This window comes from Gavia stellata, chromosome Z (genome assembly GCF_030936135.1).
Source record: "Gavia stellata isolate bGavSte3 chromosome Z, bGavSte3.hap2, whole genome shotgun sequence".
NCBI classification, from domain to species: Eukaryota; Metazoa; Chordata; class Aves; order Gaviiformes; family Gaviidae; genus Gavia; species Gavia stellata.
Window position 1 is genome coordinate 51821360 of NC_082637.1, and position 10971 is coordinate 51832330.

A 10971-nucleotide genomic window follows, 5' to 3' on the forward strand; every position below is an offset into this window, starting at 1 on the left:
AATACAATACAAAATACAACATGTGCAATACAAAACATACCACAGAATAAATACCATACATGGAACCACAACACATGCAACGCCTGGAAGACAAAAATCGACAAAATACGATACAGACAAAACAACACATCCGATACGTGCCACACAAAACCACTCAATACAAACCCTACAATACAAACCACATAATACAACACAGTACAAGCTGCATGACAATACAGACAATACAATAAAACACAATACATACTGTACAAGAAATACCGTACCATACATGAAATACCATACGAAAACCAGAACACGGTAAATGAAATATGGTGCATAGAACACAGTACATAAAATGCAATATGACTTATAATACGCTACAATACGATATACAATTCCATACAACACCATACGTACCATACAATACTATAGATACCGCACAATACATACCACACTTACAGTACATGCCACAGAACACAAAATACAATCCAATACAAAGCACAATACGTACCGTACAGCCTATAGCCCTCCAGCCAAGACCTCCGCTTGTGGGACTCATTCCACCAAGGCTCGCAAACACCAATGAATCCACAAGAGAACAGAAGACATGTCGTACGTACTCTTGTACAAAAGAGCATCCGATACTGCAGCGCAATACAAAACAAGCTAAAGTACAATACCAGCCATACAACACATGAGTTAAGAAGCCACGAACGCAATGCAATACAGTACTATCCCATCCATGCAACACGACACACGCACCACCGCGCAGCAGCGTTGCGACCTCAGGAGCACCCACCTGAAAGAGCAGGAGCGGGCCACGGTCCGAAGGCCGCACTAAGCTCGTCAGCCGGCTGGCGACGTCCCTGCTTCGGGCCCCAGGGAGGCAGCACGCTTCCCTGAAAAGAGGCTCCGGTCTGCACAGGGGTGCCTCCCTCCCGCCCCGGCGGCAGTCACCGATGACCATAACTCGCCCTTCCCTTCTTTCTTCTCGGCGCTGCTCTTAATGCAGCTCTCGAGGCGCGGGCTTGGTCGCTCTGACCTGGGCCAGAGTGCTGGCACAGCTTCCTCCCCTTCTGCCTCCTGACGCGCTTCCTCTACCACACCCAGGGCCTCCTCCCGATTCCCTCAAGGGATCCCAGAGGCTGAGGAGGGCCTCCTCTTCCAGCTCCGTGCAGTAACCTGCTGCCACCCCTCCCTACCCCTCCCTTGGGCCTTCCTCCCGGCACAAAAACGGATCCGGGGCCTGCCCCGCTGCTCGAGGCCACGCTGAGCCGGCTGCTGCGGACCAGAGGCGGCAGAGCACAGCTCCCTTGCTCCATCTCCCCCTCGGACGCTCCTCAGCCCGCCCGCCTCCTCCTGCAGCTCGGCCACCGGGCAGAGCCCTGCCGCCACCTGGGCGCACCCCCCACAGGCTCGCTTGCTGTCGCCCTCCACCCCCAGCAGCAGCCCCGCGCGCACCCCACAGCCTGACACCTGGGCGGGCGGTCGCCTGCTGGGACAGGCGCTCTGGCAGTGTGGCTGCAGGGGCTCTGCCGGGCGCCGGCAGCGCCGGGGAAGCGGCTTTCTGCCCGCTGCCGCGCGCCGCCGCGCCCGGTGGCATCAACCGCCTCGGTTGTTTCGGCCCGCTTCAATCTCCCGCGCGGCCGGGCGCAGGCGCCGTCCGTTGCTGGCGCGTCCAATCAGCGGGCCGGGCCCCGCGGCTCGGGGCCCGCCCCCTGCTGCGGCCTCGGCTCTTCGGCCTGGGGGAGGCCTCGCGCGGCCCGCGCCGCCGCTGCCGGGCCCCGCCGCCGCCCTCCGCCGCTGCCGCCCTCCGCCGCCGCTGCCGGGCCCCGCCGCCGCCCTCCCCCGCCGCTGCCGGGTTCCGCCGCCGCCCTCCGCCGCCGCTGCCGGGCCCCGCCGCCGCCCTCCGCCGCTGCCGGGCCCCGCCGCCGCCCTCCGCCGCCGCTGCCGGGCCCCGCCGCCGCTGCCGGGCCCCGCCGCCGCCCTCCGCCGCCGCTGCCGGGCCCCGTAAGGCGAAGAAGGGCCCTGCTGAGCCGGAGACGTATATACCATACAGTGTATACCATATAGTACCATACCATACAGAACGCAGTACAGGCAATAACATAGAATTCATACCACACCATACAGTACACTACATACCATACCATACCATACCGTACCGTACCGTACCATACCATACCATAGAATGCATACCATCCAATTCAAGACATAAAATACCATACACCACATACACATAGAATTTATACTCTATCTATATCTATTTCACACGCATTACAAAAAATAGATTTAATACTTTAACATACCATGCAATACATGCAATACAACAAATACCGTAGAATAACTACCATACCATAGAATAACTACCATGCCATACAACACGTACAATGTAAAAACCCCATATCATACAGGAGACACCATATGATACAAAACATACTGTGCCATGCCGTACCGTACCATCCCATCCCATCCTGTACATTAAATACCATACCATACCAAACAGGCAAGACGCAATGCAATAGAAAATGCAATAGACAAGAAAATGCAATGGAATATAAAGTACAAAACAACGTTTACAGTACGATACGCAGGTGCCTTATAATACAATGCAACACGTACAACACATACCGTAGGATACATACATACTCTAAAAGACATACAATACTGTAGAATGCCATGTACAAAATACAATAGAGTACACTACAAAATGCAATCGAATACAAAATACAAAGGAGAATACAATACACACAGGAGAATACAGAACAATTCCTGCAATACAATAGAAAACCTACCAGATCCTGCCATACAATCCTTACCATACCATGCCTTATCATTCAATACAAAATACAATACAATAAATACAAAAAATACAATGCAAAAATTACAACACATGCATTATAACATTCCAATACAACACATACAGTACAATACGTACGATGCAATAAATGCGTACAAGTCAATAAATACCATCCCGTACACTATATAAAATACAAACCACAAAACAATATATGCAATAAAGGGAAGACAATACAGACACTACAATAAATAGAATAGATACAGTAGAACACAATGCATACAATGCATAAAATATATAAGATACATACCAAATGTACAATACGTACAATGCACACAATACAGAAAACACAACACGTGTAGTACAGTCTATGCAATACCCTACAAACGATCCAATAAAGAGCATGCAATACATACCATACCATACAATATGTGCAGCACGTATGATGCCATACAATGCATAGAAAAGCTTAGCATATCGTACAGCACCATACCACTGAAAATACAACGCACAAGCGCAATAAAATACACACAATACAACACAATACCTCCCATACAAAACAGTAGGATACAAGACATACATGTCGTACAATACATGCCACACCATCCTATAAATACTATACCATACTACACACTGCATACAATTTATGTAAATACAATATATAGTACTAATACAATGTACAAAATACATGCAATAAGGACCATACCATACCATGGAATACATACCGAGCTGTATAATAAACACTATACGATACACACCATACCATAAAATACAAGCAATGCCCAAAAAGGCAATAAACACAAAGACAATACAAACAGTACATACCATACCCTACCACACAACGCATACAATCCATACACTACAACACCATACAAAATACAGTACAAAATACAACCTATCGCATACAATGCACACAAGACAATGCAATACAAACTACCATATGAAATACAATACAATACAAAGACAGTACAAAAACCATTACTCTAGAAAATACAATACAATACATACAATATGAGATACAACACAAAACACATTCCATACAATGCAGACAATACAATACACACAATACAGGTACATAAATTATAATACATACCATATCATACCATACGGACAATCGACAGTACAATACAAAATCCAACACACAATACAAATCAAACTGGAGCACAAAACAATTCTCACAATACAATACATACAACACGATACATACAATACAAACCGTACCGGACCATACCACACATTGCAATACGATACATGCATTTGATACAACACGCCATACGTACGATACATACCATGCAGTAAAGACAATACCATACAATATAGACAATACCATACAATCCATACCATACCGTACAATACACAGAATGCACAATACACTGCAATATGCAATACAATACACGGTACAAAATACAATACAAACCATAATACAATACAATACAATAATATTTAGAAATCCTAAAATAACAAAATACCATACGATGTAATACAATGCAAAAAACCCAAGAACATCTTAAGATACAGTGCAACACATACAATAGCATAAATACCATACGGTACAGTAAAACACAACACATACAGTACATAGATTACAATGTAATCCAAAACACGCTACAAGAAATAAAATGCAATGCAACACCTACAGTATATACATTGGAATGCAATGCAATATATACAAAACCGTAAATACCATAGAACACAACAGATACAAAATACAATGCAATACAAAATACCATAAAAATTCAATATATGCTCTACAATAAAAGACACAATGCATATAGGACAGTCCATACCATACCATACGATAAAATAGATATAGTACAAGACATAGAATTAATACAATATATAAAACGCATACAATACATATAATTAATCCAGCATGTAAAATAGATAAAATACCACAAATACAAGAATTAGCATGCCATTCCATGAAATGCATCCAATACAATAGAATAAATACCATAAAAAACCGTACCATACAATACAATGCAGTAGAGTACGCGGAAGACCTGTATGAACCATTCCCACGCCTCTTTTTCATGTCGATGCCCCATGCGTTACGTTACAAGAGAAGACGTTACAATACAGTACAGCAAATACCACACTGGACACCACATCCATTACGTACAATACGATACACACAATGCCATGCGTACAGTGCGGAATACAATACGCACGAGAGATTGCATACTGATAACAGAGGGACCATGTTTTGAAATAATTTGGTAGTTAGCTGACGCTCTTGACAGACGCAATGTGGGCAATTGCCGAAGTAGCCCGGGACTGTAGGTGCTGGGTGCAGGGAAAGAGGAGCTTAAAGACAAAAACTGGTGAAGAGCTGGTTCTCAAGGCCAGGACTGAGCATAATGAGATGAGAAAGAACCGCGCAGGCGCAAGAAGCAAGTTTAAGTAGCGGACACAAGCAAACGCCCCCCCGAGACCCCTGAGGACCCCCTCAAGAATTCTGAACGGCATGAGTAAAAGCGTATTGCATTCAATACGCTTCATACAGTACATGGAGCAATGTAGACATACAGCAATGCATACAATAAAATACAGAAACTACAATAAACAATAGAATGCAATAGAAGGTCTAAAATGCGATACTTACAATACAATGCATTACATAAACTGCAGTCCAATACCTACAATATGGTACGTACAATACAACATGCAATACAAACCAATGTACAATATAATACCTACTATTCATACAAGATGTAGAATACGTACCATACCCTAGAAGACAACACATGCAATACAGAGAGTACCCGTGGGCAGGTCCCAGCCGATTCTGTAGCTGGTATTGATAATGCAGGTTCAAGAACTTTGATGGTAAAAGGGTGAGGATAGCAACGCCACCTGTCCTGTTAGTAACACTGCAACTTTTTCCTGCATTTACTTGATTTGGATAATTGGATTTGGGGGGCTGGGAGCCCTTGAGGGCTGGCGCATGCCCCAGCTGATGGCCCAGTCCTGGTTTGGCTGTCCCCCGAGGCACTCTGCAGGGTCACCGACGCGGTGCTGGCCTCTTGTTGGCTGGAGAGGCCTCGGTGCTGCTGGCCCTCCTCTTTGGGGGTCGCTGTGGCCCCCCAAGGGAGCGTTCAGTGCCCTGGCTGGAAGTGGAGGGCCCGGGCACAGCCTCCCCTGCCTCCTCTGGGGGCTCTTCTTGCTCTGCAGGGGTGGCAATGGGAGCAGAGAAGTGGCTGCCGGGACCCCCACCAATGGCAGCAGATGAGGTGCCGGGGAGCTCGTCCGTGCTGGATCTTGCCGGGCTGGTGGAGGGGGCTGGGCTGGGGGCAAGAGACCCTCCTGGGGAGGCAGCAGGGCCTGAGGCACGCGTGGGGCTGCCCTCCTGCCCCACGGCAGCACGGGCGTCCTGCCCGCCCCGCAGATGACGGGCCTCCCTGCTGCGCCGTCGCAGCTCTCTCCCGACGTTGCTCTGGATGCCCGTGGCAGTGCCCTCCAGCACGGCTGCCTCCAACACCCCGTTGCCAAAGATCTCCTCCGTCTCCTGACGGACCCAGGACTGCAGGGTCTGGAGGAGCGTTGGGTTGCTCTGGAAATGGTTCATCCAGTTTGGGGGCTGGAGGCCGCCCACAGCACCCCTGAGCACCCCTTCTGCAGCCCACCGTTGGGGTGCTCTGGGTTGATGGAGGTTGTGGGTGGCTGGGCGGCTGGGAGCTCCTCCCGCCTGGCGGACGATGACGGAAGATGGCACGGATGGTGTGACGACGTGCTCCAGGTAGTCATCGTCCGCCCGCACCGAGTGCAGGATGGAGAGGATCTTCCTCTTGCAGAGGGGGCACTCGGGCTTGCTCTCAGCCCACCGCAGGATGCACGGGTAGCAGAAGCGGTGGAGGCATGGCATCACAAAGCTGGCCTCCTCCCAGCTGTCCAGGCAGATGGGACAGCGGTCGTCCAGCTCCGTGGCCATGCTCTCCACTCGCTGCGGTGGGCTGGGGGGAGCCGACGATGACGAGTCGCTCCCTCTCACGAGGGCTGCAGCAGCGGGTATCATGCAAGAAAAGGAAGAGAGGCCACGGTCACTGGCCGGCTTGGGGAGGGGTGGAAGAAATGCCCAGGTCCCTCCTGAAGGAAACCCTCCCAGCTCCCCAGGGTGAAGTTTCCCCACCCAGCTCACCGCTGCTGCTGCGAGCGCGCCTCCTGGGTGCCCCGGCTGCCTCCACCTGGCAGGGCCGGGGAAAATCCTTTGAAGGCTCTGGGGTCGGGTACTGAGAGCTGCAAGGAGCAACTCCCCGAGCACGACACCAGCACCAAGGCCTTGCTCAACACCCCACACCTCGCCGACTGCTCAGCTGGAGTGCTGGCACCAGGGTGAGCAGGGTGAGCCTTGGATTCCTGGTCACATTCCGTGGCTTGGGGACGTCACAGTCCAGCGCCAGGTGACATTAGAGCCTCTTGCTCAGAGAAGTCTCCGTCCATCCCTTGGTGACAACAGAACCCGTCGCTCAGGGACTCCCTGACATCAGAAGCCATCGCGCAGGGGCATCACAACTGGCCGTCCTCGCCCACGGCGCTCGCCCCGGCAGCGCTGCAGCCCCAGCACACGCGTCTGGGGTTACCGCAGAGCCAGTGCCCACTCCATCCCCCCATCTCTTGGCTTGTGTTCGGCATCGCTGTTTCATGCCAGTCACTGAGGCCTCGTCCGTGTCTTCCCAGGGCTCCGTCAGGTCGCTCTCGCCATGGCAGACATCTCCAGGCACATATGGCAAGAGGCTTCACTCGGTAGCACCTCGTGCCTCCCTGGGAGGCTGCAGGACAAAGTCCCACAGCCTCTCCCCACTCTCCAGCATTGCTGGCCAGCCCTCGGGGCTCCCCTGCTTCCTCCCACGCGGCCTCATAGGCAGCACTTGGCTCGCTCTGGCAGGACTTCTGCTGCCTCTCTCCCCTAGCAGAAGGCACAAGGATGAGCCATCCCCTCTGCTCAGCACCCATCAGGCCTCATGTAGGCACTACGTCCTCTTTGGGGTCCCGGAGACAGGTTGATAGAGCAGAGGGGCTCAGGGGAGGCAAGGAGGGTCTGTGGGTCTGGGGCTGGTTCAGCATGGAGCAGAGAAGGCACCGGGGCACCTCACAGCACACCCCAGTGCCTATGGGGAAGGGGATGGGGACAGGTTCTTCCCAGCACTGCCTGATGGGAGGGGCGGAGACGGTGGCACCTCCTGAAACTAGAGAGGTTCAGGCTGCAGAGAAGGAAGAAAAACCAAAATCCCTGTGAGGATCGTGGAGCACTGGAGTGGGTTGTCCAGAGAGGTTGTGGGATCCCTGAGCCTGCAGGTCTTCAAGACCTGAGTGGCCACAACCCAGAGCACAACTGTCACACGCCCGTGAAGGGATGCTCGCTGGCGTCCTGCAAGAGCAAGCGTTGCACGTGGGCAATACAGCACAGTTTTCCAAAGGTGTAACAGCTTCCAGAAGGTTTTGACTTTCTGGTTTCATTTGGTTCAGCAGCTTCCACATTTATTTAGCACAGCTTAGCATAGCATAACATAGCACAGCATAGCATAGGATAGCATAGGACAGGATAGGATAGCATAGGATAGGGTAGCATAGGGTAGGATAGCATAGGATAGGATAGCATAGGATACAGATAGGATAGGATAGTTTATTTCTAGTTGGGAGGGACCTACAACAATCGCGCAGTCCAACTGCCTGATCTCTCCAGGGCTGACCAGCAGTTGAAGCCCATTACGAAGGGCATTGTCCAAATGTCTCTTTTTAAGGCACTGAGAGGCATGGGGCATCGACATGAAAAAGAGGCGTGGGAATGGTTCATACAGGTCTTCCGCGTACTCTACTGCATTGTAGTGTATGGTACGGTATCGTATGGTATTTATTCTATTGTATTGTATGCATTTCATGGAATGGTATGCTAATTCTTGTATTTATGGTATTTTATCTATTTTACGTGTTGGATTAATTATATGTATTGTATGCGTTTTATACATTGTATTAATTCTATGTCTTGTACTATATCTATTTTATCGTATGGTATGGTATGGACTGTCCTATATGCATTGTGTCTTTTATTGTAGAGCATATATTGAATTTTTATGGTATTTTGTATTGCATTGTATTTTGTATCTGTTGTGTTCTATGGTATTTACGGTTTTGTATATATTGCATTGCATTCCAATGTATATACTGTAGGTGTTGCAATGCATTTTATTTCTTGTAGCGTGTTTTGGATTACATTGTAATCTATGTACTGTATGTGTTGTGTTTTATTGTACCGTATGGTATTTATGCTATTGTATGTGTTGCACTGTATCTTAAGATGTTCTTGGGTTTTTTGCATTGTATTACATCGTATGGTATTTTGTTATTTTAGGATTTCTAAATATTATTGTATTGTATTGTATTATGGTGTGTATTGTATTTTGTACCGTGTATTGTATTGCATATTGCAGTGTATTGTGCATTCTGTGTATTGTACGGTATGGTATGGATTGTATGGTATTGTCTATATTGTATGGTATTGTCTTTATTGCATGGTATGTATCGTACGTATGGCGTGTTGTATCAAATGCATGTATCGTATTGCAATGTATGGTCCGGTCCGGTCCGGTTTGTATTGTATGTATCGTGTTGTATGTATTGTATTGTAAGAATTGTTTTGTGCTCCAGTTTGATTTGTATTGTGTGTTGGATTTTGTATTGTACTGTTGATTGTCCGTATGGTATATGGTATGTATTGTAATTTATGTACCTGTATTGTGTGTATTGTATTGTCTGCATTGTATGGAATGTGTTTTGTGTTGTATCTCATATTGTATGTATTGTATTGTATTTTCTAGAGTAATGGTTTTTGTACTGTCTTTGTATTGTATTGTATTTCGTACGGTAGTTTGTATTGCATTGTCTTGTGTGCATTGTATGCGATAGGTTGTATTTTGTACTGTATTTTGTATGGCGTTGTAGTGTATGGATTGTATGCGTTGTGTTGTAGGGTACGGTATGTACTGTTTGTATTGTCTTTGTGTTTATTGCCTTTTTGGGCATTGCTTGTATTTTATGGTATGGTGTGTACCGTATAGTGTTTATTATACAGCTCGGTATGTATTCCATGGTATGGTATGGTCCTTATTGCATGTATTTTGTACATTGTATTAGTACTATATATTGTATTTACATATATTGTATGTAGTGTGTAGTATGGTATAGTATTTATAGGATGGTATGGCATGTATTGTACGACATGTATGTCTTGTATCCTACTGTTTTGTCTTGTATTGCTGTTTTCGGTATTGCTTGTTTTGTATGGGAGGTATTGTGTTGTATTGTGTGTATTTTATTGCGCTTGTGCGTTGTATTTTCAGTGGTATGGTGCTGTACGATAGGCTAAGCTTTTCTATGCATTGTATGGCATCATACGTGCTGCACATATTGTATGGTATGGTATATATTGCATGCTCTTTATTGGATCGTTTGTAGGGTATTGCATAGATTGTACTACACGTGTTGTGTTTTCTGCATTGTGTGCATTGTACGTATTGTACATTTGGTATGTATCTTATATATTTTATGCATTGTATGCATTGTGTTGTACTGTATCTATTCTAGTTATTGTAGTGTCTGTATTGTCTTCCCTTTATTGCATATATTGTTTTGTGGTTTGTATTTTACATAGTGTACGGGATGGTATTTATTGACTTGTACGCATTTATTGCATCGTACGTATTGTACTGTATGTGTTGTATTGGAATGTTGTAATGCATGTGTTGTAATTTTTGCATTGTATTTTTTGTATTTATTGTATTGTATTTTGTATTGAATGATATGGCATGGTATGGTATGGATTGTATGGCAGGATCTGGTAGGTTTTCTATTGTATTGCATGAATTGTTCTGTATTCTCCTGTGTGTATTGTATTCTCCTTTGTATTTTGTATTCGATTGCATTTTGTAGTGTACTCTATTGTATTTTGTACATGGCATTCTACAGTATTGTATGTCTTTTAGAGTATGTATGTATCCTACGGTATGTGTTGTACGTGTTGCATTGTATTTTAAGGCACCTGCGTATCGTACTGTAAACGTTGTTTTGTACTTTATATTCCATTGCATTTTCTTGTCTATTGCATTTTCTATTGCATTGCGTCTTGCCTGTTTGGTATGGTATGGTATTTAATGTACAGGATGGGATGGGATGGGATGGTACGGTACGGCGTGGCACAG